A 13,112-nucleotide genomic window follows, 5' to 3' on the forward strand; every position below is an offset into this window, starting at 1 on the left:
GAAAAACAGATTTTTAATGGGAGGGAACATGTGACAAAGGGGAGGAGAAATATTATTTTGGGGTGGTTCCCATAATCATTTTGATAAAATAGAATGCACACCGGATGAGAAGGTGGAGATTTATTATTTTTAGACAAAGAAATAGGTGGGGCCCACACATAAATAAAAACATAAAAAAAGGGGACCACATGGACACGGAAAGGGAGGATAACAAAAAGGGAAAAGGAAATAGATAGAGAGGGAGATATATATTATAGATAGAGAAAAAAAAATATAGATAGAGAAAGAGAAAACGGAGAGAAAATAGAAAAAAATCAGTCGTCTTCTTCATTTTTTTTTGTTCACCGGAAAAATATTCAGCCGCCACACCTAATTCCATGAACATACTAATCAGTAGCTTATTTTTTCATTCAAAAAAAAAAACCACCATATCTTCAATCATCTCTTGCATCCACTAAAAGCACCCAGATACATCATCAGCCGCAATACACCTAGTAGCTAAGACTAATACACGTAGAATCTACACCATCAGCGCCGCAACACCAAACTGCTAGCTTTCCTTTGATAGAAAAACGATGGAGCTTGTTGATTCTGCTACCCTTAGTAGCTAGCTGGGAGTTGATGCCATAGTTATTTCTTTTCTTTCGAAATCATTTCAGCTCCTTCCTTCACGTTAAAAACCAACAACTCCATTAACACCAAATGAACAAAGCTCCATAGACGTAGCTCCACCATAAGTTGATCAAAGCTCCGACGTTTTACCACCGAACACACTGTTACTCCACCTATCAGCTGCTCTTCAGCATTGAGATCTGTTAGGATTAGGGGTTTGTTATTGAAGTTTGGAGGCGTCAAGTTTCTCCGTCGAGGCTGTGGAAAGGGGTTTCAGTTCGCTGGCTTTTGTGTTCCAGTAAATCTTGTGCTATTGAAGAAACCATGTTCAAAGATTTCAAACGAGCTTGACTTTGCTGTATTCACAATGGTTTATTATTAACCCAATTTCACAAGAGTATTTCGGCTTTGTTCCAGGTTCATTCTTTGTTTCCCATTTCATTTCGATAATTAATGATGTTTGCCGTATTGATTGTTTCCATTCGTCTTAGTGTGGGGATTACTTAACATGTATTTTTACATTTGAAAATTACCAGCTGATAGTTGTATTATCATGTTTAAGTTAGTGCACTCAAATGATGAGAAAACAATTAATGTCAAAGAATGGTTACGTGAGTTGGTCTAAAGTTGTCTTTGTTTGATTGAGGGAATGAATGGCCTGAGTTGGATTTTATATGTTACCATGCACAATTGAATTGCTTTATTGATCATCTCTAGTAAAGTTTAAGTTGGTTATTTTGGGCATATTTTCAAGAGAATAATAAGTACTTATTTTGATATAAAGTTTGGACCTTTATAATAAAGTTAGCATAGATCTAGTTTTGCAGTAATGTTTCTTTTAAGCTTTTGTTTCTGGTAGCTGACCATACGCTATTGAGCCATACGAGAATTGCTTGAATTGTTCCGATAAATAGATTGGGCCTAGATTAATTTTCAAGGCTTAACTAAGTAAATACTAGTGCGAAATGAGCGAGATGAGACGCGAATAAATTCAAATTCCGTTGTCAAGTATAAAAGAAAAGAGTGGTAAAACCAATTGTAAGGGAGCGAGATGAGTTGCGAATTAATTCAAAACCCGTTGTCAAGGACTGAAAAAAATGACTAAAATATAATAATAAGTCTCGGATTTTAGAGACAAATAATTGCCTTTAACGCTAGATGAGCTTTAGGCACGTTTTAAGACGTTTGTCTCGATTAAGAATGCGGTTACGCATCTTATTTCGAGACATTTTTTTAATAACTCAAGGATGCGGTTACGCACCTTGGCTAAATTCGTTTTAATAATTAATCTTGTTTCGAGTAAGAATGCAGTTATGCATCTTATTTGAGATGCTTAAAAGATCCGGAATGGGGTTACGCATCCGAGTTAAAACCAATAAAAAGTTCAACAAATAAAAGTACGAGCAAATCAAGGCTCGGATACGTAATATATCCGAAATTAATTTAAGCTAAGTATAAGTCGATAAAGCGACCGTGCTAGAACCACGGGACTCGGGGAATGCCTAACACCTTCTCCCCGGTCAACAGAATTTCTTACCCGGTCTTCTGTTTTCGTGGACCATAATAAAAGAGTCATTTCCTTTTGATTAGGAATTCATAAGGTGACTTGGAACGCCAAAACTCAATTCCAAGTGGTGACTCTGTAAAATACCTAATCCCTATTCAAAACCGTCACTTCGAATGGAAAAACCCAAAAAAAGGGGGTGTGACACCCGTCTTTTCATCGTAGTCTTGCCCTTCTGGGCGGCTGTAACTTTTCCCTTTGGTGGCATTTCTGAAATCATAAGACACTATTAGGGAGGAGAAAATCTTATACACGGCTCTATCGCACGATCTCATAAAAAGAAGAATGGTCATTTTTCCTAAATGCCCTGTAGCCTCCTGTTTATTAGTACGGCACGCAACACATCATAAACAAGACTCTACTAGACACGGCTCGTAGACACTTTCTAGGACTGAACTGCTCTGATACCACTTTTGTCACGACCCGACTAGGGGCCATGACGGGTACCCAGGGCTAACCACCGAGCACCCCTCATACCATTACCCATCGTACACATCAAGCCTTCATTCATTAACCTTATACTCAAATCAAGGGAAAAACCACTTTTCACTTCGAAACATAATTACCTTTATCTCCATAAGACCTCCGGCTATCAAAATAATATATATGTACATATGAGGAGAAACCGTGAAACCATATTACCCACACATACGTATCTACGAGCCTCTACTAGAGTGCTAGACATAGGGATGGGACAAGACCCCGTCGTGCCCAAAATACATGTATATGCACAAAAGAATAAGTCAATGGCACCTCCGGAACAATGGAGTGCTCTCAAGTCAGCTAATAGCTCCTACGAGTCTGGATCACCTCCCTGTCTACCTGTGGGCATGAACACAGCGTCCAAAGAAAATGGACGTCAGTACGAACATTGTACTGAGTATGTATGGCATGAATGAAATAAACATAATAGAGAGATCATAAGACATAAGATGAAGATATAACCTGCGTAACTTTTAAGGGTGGATACATTTAACACATATATCATGTATAATCGTAGTACATATATCATCATAGCGCATACATCATCGTATCATATATATATCATCATCGTTAACCCGCGTCCGGGTAACCATCATATGCCACCCACTAGTGGTGATCATGTACGGCCTCCTAGGCAAGGTGGAATCATAAGCAGCCCGCCTTAGCGGTGACATGTACGGCCATTTGGGCACGGTGGAATCATAAGCGGCCCGCCTTAGCCGTGACATGTCCGGCCATTTGGGCACGGTGGAATCACAAGCAGCCCGCCTTTGCGGTGACATGTCCGGCCATTTGGGCACGGTGGAATCACAAGCAGCCCGCCTTTGCGGTGACATGTCCGGCCATTTAGGCACGGTGGAATTGTATCATCGTGAGCACATTATAGACTTATCATTATTATAAATCTCATAGGGATATCATGACCTTATTATAACTTAGCATCATTATATATTTATCATCAAAACATACATTAGAACTTGAAGGCAACTATGGCTATGTCGGGGTGATATAAGGTCGTGAACCCCCGATTACATTATGGAGTGATCATAATCATCATATCTCACCTTGAGGGGACTAACATTTTAAGGTGAGTGTACACAAGGAAAAACATCAATGGAACCATACTTAGGATCATTAACCTCATGGACATCATACCTCACTTTAAGATTCTTTATACTTAACTCACCGTCATCATTATCATGCTCGTATCGTATCTCCTTTCTTTATCATATGCGTATGTAGCTCTTTATAGTCATGGACTCATAATTTCCGTTATTTAGGAAGATCATGAAAAATAGGAAGATTCATGCCATAGGAGTCATGCCTTAGAAGGAAAATATTAGCCTTACAAACCTCTTTCGTTTAGCAATTCTATCGCTTGATTGTTCTCCTTCAATGCTCGCGTTTCTACCTTCAAGAAATTCGTATTAACATTAGCTAATCGATTATAAGAACGTGCTTACTAAAGCTAGGGAAAATTGGGCAGCATTTCCTTTGTTTATACAACTTTCCTCATATCACATATCGACTCCCAAACATCCATAACAACATTCACAATATTATAGGCAACAATCATCATTCATCTACATTATCCACATTTCACAATTTCACTTCAATTCCTCCATAATCATGGTCATAGTTCACTACTACGTTCTCTCACATATAATTCTTATCCCATGTTCTAAATGTCATTCATAACATACTTACAATCATAACATATCAATATTCATGACTCATTCCAAACTACTATTCACAATCTCATTATTCTCATCTTTGTGACCCATTTTCTATCTCCTTCCATTATCTACGTCTTTCACCCTTTCATTACCCTAAACAACATGGAAAGATCATAAAACTTACCTTAGATAGTGTAGGAATAAGCCTTAAGTGGAAATACTTCTCTTGCACCAAAACCCTAGTTCACTTCCATTGGAATTCCTCGGCTTAGATGAACTTCAATGTGTCTCATACACTTGACTCTCTTGGTTTGATGAAGTTGATCTTGAATCTCTCTTGAGTTCTTATGGAAGAAGTGTGTGGAACCCTCTAGAAGCCTTGAGAGAGATTAAGAAGTGTGGGAAATTAAATTAGTGAAGTGGGATCACATTTATATAATTGAACTTAACTCAGCCCGTCGAGACTTCCACGGACACTTATACGGTCCGTATAACATTGCACGGCCCATATAAGTGGTCATGGTTCACCACCAGGTAAACATCATCTCTGTTGGGTGTTATACAGACCCTTATATGGACCGTATAATGTTATACGGACCGTATAAGTCGGTCGTATAACCCCATTTCCCTGAAATGATCTCCGTCGTTCGTTTGATCTCCAATCCTTATGGAACCTTCTTGACACTTGTTTACCACCTCATTACCAATATAAGGGACATTATAACTCTTATCCAAAACATCATTAAGCTCTTATTAATTCGATACTCGTAAATCTTGCCCGACACACAACATATACCTTGCTTTCCTCAACAACTTTCTTCTCTTACCTCAAATGCCTTTAAAATCTCAATTAGGATCCTCAAATGTTATTTCTTACTTATCGAGACATCGTATACTTCGTGCCCTTCGTTAGTCTATCCACTGTACATTAACGGGAAATTTTTTGAGGTGTAACAGTCTCAAGGTGGAAAGCAATACTGGGTAATCTATATTCTTCAGGATTCTCTGAATGTACTAATTCTTAGGCGCTAGTAGAAAAATGGGCATATTAACCAGATAATTCCATATATAGCTTACATAATATCTTACAATTATAAGATCCATACTGATCATACCCTCATTCCTCAATGACATAACCATATAATGCTTCAGTCTTTCAGACTTCTGTTTATTTATTAATAGACCACGAACTCTATAATATGTTCTTTCTATCGATCCACCAAGGTCATGATACATCTTTGTTGCTTCTGAATAGACCATTTTCCCTTGCTATATTTAACATAAAGTTGGTTCGATATCTTAGGAATCCATTTTGCTGATACTCTTTCCTTAAATCCTCTTTTGAGCTTTGGTTTAAGAGATATACAACATCTAGGATACTATGTCTTTACTCAAGTTTCCAAACATATACCATACTTTGCTATTGCTATCCTCAGCTACACTACACTTCACCCGTTGAAGCTCTGTAGTGATCTTAGCAAGCCTCTCATATACTTATATCATCTTTGTGGCATGTAATTCCATACCCTTCTGCTACTATCCAGAATAAACATATCCATTTCGGATGTCTTACATGAACTTACTTCCCATTATCCTCTTGACTACCACCACTAGCCTCTCGTTTTTTATTTAGGTCCATCTCTTTCCATTTACTTACAACGCGACTTTAATTCTCTTACTTCCTGAATATTCCATGCCTGAAATTCTCGTATCATTTATAAACTTCCGGTTCTAGATAATCATACACATTTACTCCTTTCCATCGTAAGCTATTACCGTCAAGTACTCGCGTGCCTTCAAATAGTTCGTTCTCATTTCAGTCTTCTCCTATTATTAACTCCGCATCCTACCCTCAACAAAGACATTACTAGATTCCTACTCGAATGATTCTGCCTTTAAAACTTTCCTGTACAATGCTTTCCCAACTGTTCTGTGATGCTGGAACTTCGTATCCACAAGACTAGCTTGCTATGGCTGTTTCACTTAACTTTTTATCTTAGTCCATTATTTACTTCGAGTACCATCATACTCAATCCTTCTCTGCCTCTTCGTTATTGAACTTCCTATTACACCCTTATCTTGAAATTTTGAGTAATTCCTTCCTTGGAGTCCTATCTTCCAACCATATCCTTTTGAGGTGGTTCTCGATTCCTTTGTTAATAGCTTTCCATCTTCTAACAAAGCATACTCCTAATCCAATACTTTTCGTTTCGTCTTCCCCCCTTAAGGAGTTAACCCACTACTCTACATTTGACATCCTATTTAGCTCTCCTTTTTCTTGCAAGTACTTACTTCCAGTAATTTCCGCGACTATTCTTAGTTGTAACTGTTCGTCATTTGAATTTATCTAGTCAGTTGAGCATACATTTGTAAAGGGTCACATATCCTTATAGACATACTGGCCTTGAATGGCCTAATCCTTCATTAAAGAATTCTTCATAATTCTCCTTACCGTCCTTCCAGAATTCACTTTTCTTCTATTACTCGCTTCCCCATTCATTACTGTAATGATATCTAGTATAGTATTCCATTTCCAAGAATCTGCCCTGACTATTACTACTTCTCTTTTCCCTCGCTAGGTAAATACTCATTCTTTAGATAGGTCTCTTTTAGACTACACGTTCATCTCATTAATGAAGGGTGTATTTATATCAATTTGCGACTTAAAACTCTTCCAATGCCCCTTACATAAATAATCCTTTTAAGAAACATCACTCACTTCCTTCACTAACCATTCAACCTTGTACTACTAACTCAATAATCCTGTGATAATAAAACTTTTAGAGAGAAATGTTTGAGGTCTAGATGATGTAAGGAATGAATTAAAATACACCATGGATCAAAATTATATAACGACTTAAGTTGCACTGCCTCACTTTGACGGTTCACTTGATGGACCGTCGTTCCACTCGACGGTTCTTCCAGTTGCACCGTCGATGTGCAGCCTGATTGAGAGGCTATGGTGGCTCGACGGTCCGTCCTTCTACCCGTCGAGTTGCACAGCACTCAAACTTAATTTGATTCGATTCGTTTAACTTCCAACTCTTATACTCTTTTGCCCAACATGCATAACAACTTACATAACTATAAAACACTCCCGTAGGTCTCACATACAACTCCTCAGATGATTTTAAACACGAATCATGCATTTCGCATCCTATCCTCTTATAGATATTACGCATTATTATCATTATAACTGGTACTCTTTTTCGTTTCCATAATTTCTGCTTTACTCCTTTCTACTCATAAATCATTGCCATATTCATACTCAAGGGTTATGTTTAAGCACATGCGTATCCTTTCCATGTCTTACCTGGAGGGAAAGTTACAACTCCCATCTAATCATGTCGATGTCTCCTCAATAAAACACTTCTAAGGTTGCTAACCACTCATAGTATAACCACAGTCATTTACTATCGCCCAACCGAAAACCCCATCAAACTTTTCTCCTTTTTAGGTCTTATCGGTAATACTTCAGAGGTCATCTCAACAAAATTGCATGTGATATATCAATACCATCCCCAAGGGTGTATGAATATTACTACAATATCAATTGTACCTAGCGTCATCACTCATCCCCTCATACTATACTATCTCCTCTTATTTACAAGTCATTCATATCCTACGGATTCCTCTTGACACCTATTATTCAGAATTCTGTGGATATAATTTTCCCATCAAACCATGTCTTATATATACTTTTCCTGTCTAACCATACCATTGCCAGGTTACCAGTCGTACTCTTAACTGATCGTTTGACCACAGTTTCCACTCTAGGTTCCTCTTTAACATTACTCATTTTATTTCCCCCCCCCCCCCCCCCTCATCATTGCAATCCTCGAATCACCTGTAGTCCTTTCTGAAGGAGTCGTCATCAAACTATAAAACAACCGAGGTCAGGGTTGAAGATTTACACCCTATGACTCAACTCTATAGCACGATCAAGGATACAAAGAAGGGTAACCATCCTAAATGCCCTGCCGCCTCCTGTTTATAAGTATGGCGCGCTACACACCTATAACAAGTCTCTACTGGACACGGCTTGTAGACTCCCTAGGACAGACCTGCTCTGATACCAAGTTTGTCACGCCTCAAATCTGGAGAGGCGTGACCGGCACTCGATGCCATACTAGGCCCGAGCGAACCACTCTGATTATGTAGCTCTAGAGGGGTAAGCCTCAACTTAGGCCGACAGGGCCTACCTGCAAACAGACAATACCAACCAGCCGGCAAGGCCACAACACTGACATACTATACACAGGACCCGTCTACAAGCCTCTAAAGAGTAAACAACTGTATCATGGACGGAACAGGGTCCCGACCTACCCATCAAGTCTACATATATAATAGGAAACTCCAAATAAACCTGGCAACTTCGATAAAGGGAGATCACCAATTAGCTGTTATCTAATCCCGCCGACTGGGGCAGTCTGCTAGTCTGTATATCCGTACCTGCAAGAATGAATGCAGCGCCCCTGGCAAAAGAGACGTCAGTACGAAACAATGTACCGATTATGTAATGCAATGGAATAACTAAAGCTGAAACTGAACTGAAACATAATAATCTAGAGGCCAAAGAATGCCCAGAATATCTCTCTAATCTGTCTCATATGAAATACAATACAATAATATCATATATCTCACTGACCAAGTGGCCAGGAAACTGTGAAATCTCACTGACCCGTCAGCCAGGAAAATCTGTCTCACTGACCCATCGGCCAGGCAAAATAAAATGTCTCACTGACCAAGTGACTAGGCTAAATAAAATGTCTCACTGACCCAAGTGGCTAGGCTAAATAAAATGTCTCACTGACCGGTAGGCCAGGCATGTCTGTCTCACTGACCAAGTGGTCAGGCTAAAGAAAAATATATGTATATCGTGCATGTACTGAAAAATACCAATACTGCAACATGTCTCTTCTGTCTCTCTATGAACTCAAGGACATAGGGAGGGAATATGGCCTCTCAGAAAGAATAACATAACACTCGGAAGCTATGCAACAATATGACAAGCTCTACTTTGACAAATCTCTAGTCACAAGGTTCATTACGCTCTTATCATTTATGGAATCATGTCAAGAAAAGAAGGAACAGCCTTAACATACCTCAAGTCGCCCAAACAATCCAGCAATCGGGCTAACCACAACTAGCACGCCATCCTATAATAAGGAATACATATGCAAACTTAGATGGTGCTAGTATATCTCGTATATCAACGACAAGTTGATTCTAGAGTAAAACGGGCAACATTTCCCCTTACTCTCCAATCACCTCAACATATACAACAACCCACAATAACAACAACAAACTTACAAAAGTCCTTAAATACTCCTTTCACTGTTCATACAAGAATACACACCAAACAACCCAAAGTATACTAATAGACAATAACAATATACACTTCCTTTCTTCCCAATCAAGGAGCATAATCTCATCAACACACCAACAACATAAGATACTATCCATATATATGGAAGTTAGCTCAACAACACAGCCACAACGTGTTCAAAATAGCCCATGGACTCAACAACTACAACACAACACTTTATGATAACTATTTTCACTTTTAAGACTTGCTAAACCTTCAAATCAACTCAACATAAGAGATAAGATGAAGAACATGCCTTCTAGTGGAAGAACTTCCACTCACACTACTTGCTTCAAATCAAACTCACCACAACATCAAGTAGAAGCAAGAACAATCACCTTTGTATGAACTAGTTGATGATTTAGAGCTTGATCTTCTCTTAAAATAGTTTAGAAGGGTTTGGGGTGTTTGAGAGAGCTTATTGAGGATTTAGAGCTTGATCTTCTCTTAAAATAGTTTAGAAGGGTTTGGGGTGTTTAAGAGAGCTTATATGGTTACTAGGGATCTGATTATGTGAACATATGAGCCCCAAGTCGTGCCCTTCTTATTTATAATCAAGAAAAAGGTCTCCACCGCCTCACTTCGACGGCAGCATCGACGGACCGTCAACATGTCAACAGTTCATCAATGTGCAACCGTCGAATTACAAGAGAAATCGTACAATTTTGTAGAGGCCATATCTTTCACTGTCCATCTCAGATTTGCGATCTGTCAGTTGCATTGGAAAGAAGACTCTCTCAACTTCAATTTACTTAGGTTACGGATTCCATAACTCCTCATATTCTAGGAGATATGCCTTTCTCAAGTTGGACCAAAATTTTTGTCCAAAATTCTGACAGGTTTTTCCAAAATTTCGATAGACTTAATGTTACACCTCGGAACATTTTCCGTTGGAACGCAAGTGGATAAACTAGTGATGAATATGAGTGCATAATGTCTATGAGCAAGAAACGACATTGATAACCTTAGGCGAGATTTCGAAGGTATCCGATGTGAGACGAAGAAGTTGGCTAAGTTAAGATGAGATACAAGGTGAGCAATGCATGTGCATGGACGGGGGTGATTAAAAATGAGAAGTCTAAGAAATATGGGAAGTTGCAGAATTGCAACTTCCCAGTGGTCGTATATTGCAAAATACGGACCGTAAAGTGCAATACGATCCGTAAACTGGCAGTCGTAAACTGCCATGCAAGGCTTCGACTTTCTGCCAGCCGAGGAAATGGTTAAATACGACCTGGTGGACGGACCGTAAAGTGATTTACGGCCCGTAAACCATGGTCGTAAACCACCATGAAGGCAGCCCAGCTTCTGGTTCTGGAAATGGCTAAATACGCCCATGGAGGACGAGCCGTATAGTGGAATACGGTCCGTAAACCTCCATGGACGACCACTGTTCACCCAGCACAGATTTTCCAATTCATTAAATATGAGGATCATGACTTATTTTATTTCATTACAACATTACACCACTTCTCTCTAAAACTTCTCTCTACATTTATTATATGAGTTTTCAAGGATTATAAGCCATCAATAACATTAAGACAAGTGAATCAAGGATAAGGGAATCATCAAGGATCATCCAAGTCAAGAAATGCAAATGGAGAAAAACTAGGGTTTTGCTCAAAGAGGAGTATTATCAACCAAAGATTGTTCCTACAACTTCTAAGGTAAGATTCATGATTTTTACATGATGTTTAAGGTATTGGAGAATTAAAGTACATGGATTGTAGAAAATATGGTCAACTAGGTCATGAATGATGAATAGTGACATTTTGAGAAATAGTTTGAATTGAGTTATGAATGTTGTTGTGTTGTGATATGAATGTGTTATAAATGGTATTAAGATCATGAACTAGACACTTTAGACGAATGGACGAAGTTGGGTGTTATGACCATGAATGTGGGTGAATTAGAGGCAAATTGAGGAAATCTAGACAATGTGGATAATGTGAATGACTAATGGCCATTGTTATGATATTAATGAAGGTATAAACGCTAGCATTGGAAGGGAACGTGCAAGTGTAGAATAGTTCGACGGAAAGGTATGTAAGGCTAACCCTTCTTTCATAAGGCATGGTTCTTGGCCAAATTCCTAATTCCTCTATATGAGTATGTTGTCTTCACATGGTTGACATTCCGAGCTCATAAGCTCACGACCCTTGATATGTACTATGATTATACTATGTTCCTCGTATGACGAGTAAGTCCATAATGTAGATGTAACGATAATGATGAGGATAGTAATGATGATGAGAGTAAAATGAGATTAGAGATGCTTACGAGCTATGATATATGTATATGTATGCCTATGAAGGGCTATGATAAGACCCCTAGCTTATGATGCCGGGCAAGACTATATGTATATGACTATGTATAAAGTATGTATACGATTACGAAACGCGCGCACACCTCTGCAGATGGTACGAATAACCCTGACGCCTTGGTAGGGCTAGGTATGTATGATCTTGAGCCTTGGTTGGCCAAGTATGTATGACACACCGATCCTACGAGGTTGGGTATGCTATGTAAATACTATGTATATGATATGACCATGTATATAATATGAATATGAGTGTGATAAGACTTAGTAAGGGCATGTATACGAATATGAACACAAGGTGGTATGGCTATTATTATGGGATACGAACGACGATGTATGCAAGTAAGCGACATGATGATGATGATATTACTGTCTCCCCTCCTATGCAATTTCATATGATATCTATTATGATTCTATATTGATGTTGATCATGCTTTACATACTCAGTACATTCTTCGTACTGACGTTCTTTCGTTTGTGGACGCCGCGTCATGCCCGCAGGTGCACAGGGAGACACACTTGATCCATAGCTGCTTATTCAGAGATTGCATAGCAGAGCTCTATTTCTTTCGGAGCCGTAGCTTTTGGGTACTTATTCTTTTGTGTATATAATTATGGGCATAGCGGGGTCCTGTCCCGCTCATACGATATGTCATACTCTTAGAGGCTCGTAGTCATGTGTATGTGGGTAGAGATGTTCGGCCATGTCGGCCCATGTTTTGTATATCTTTTGTTAGCCACGTCGGCCTTGTACTTATGATGTGGCACAGATGCCTATGAGATGTTAAATGATGATGGTCGTCTAATGGGATCAATATGATTAACGATAAGAAAAGCACGAATTGACTTATGGTTCACCTAGATGTTATGTTATGTACGATAAGGGGGTGCTCGGGTGGGGTAGCACCGGGTGCTCGTCGCGGCCCCCTAGCCTGGTCGTGACACTTAATTTCTTCGATTCGCTTGATCCCGGACCCTTTAGACACTTGCTTAGCCTTGTTATAAGTATTCCTTAACCTTATAAGGGTTTCATGACCTCTCCGAGCTTACATTAGCTTACTCACGACGCAAACGACGTGAAATTTTTTG

General features: G+C 39.1%; 1 long non-coding RNA gene across 1 annotated transcript; it reads left to right on the forward strand.

The window, feature by feature from the left end:
• Nucleotides 1-263: 263 nt before the first annotated feature.
• On the forward strand, nucleotides 264-12,763 carry LOC132610391 (uncharacterized). Its single transcript, XR_009571133.1, has 2 exons — nucleotides 264-1,029; nucleotides 12,525-12,763. It is a non-coding gene; the product is annotated as an uncharacterized LOC132610391 (long non-coding RNA).
• The last annotated feature ends 349 nt before the right edge of the window (nucleotides 12,764-13,112 follow it).

Source organism: Lycium barbarum, chromosome 9, assembly GCF_019175385.1.
Source record: "Lycium barbarum isolate Lr01 chromosome 9, ASM1917538v2, whole genome shotgun sequence".
Classification (NCBI taxonomy): domain Eukaryota; kingdom Viridiplantae; phylum Streptophyta; class Magnoliopsida; order Solanales; family Solanaceae; genus Lycium; species Lycium barbarum.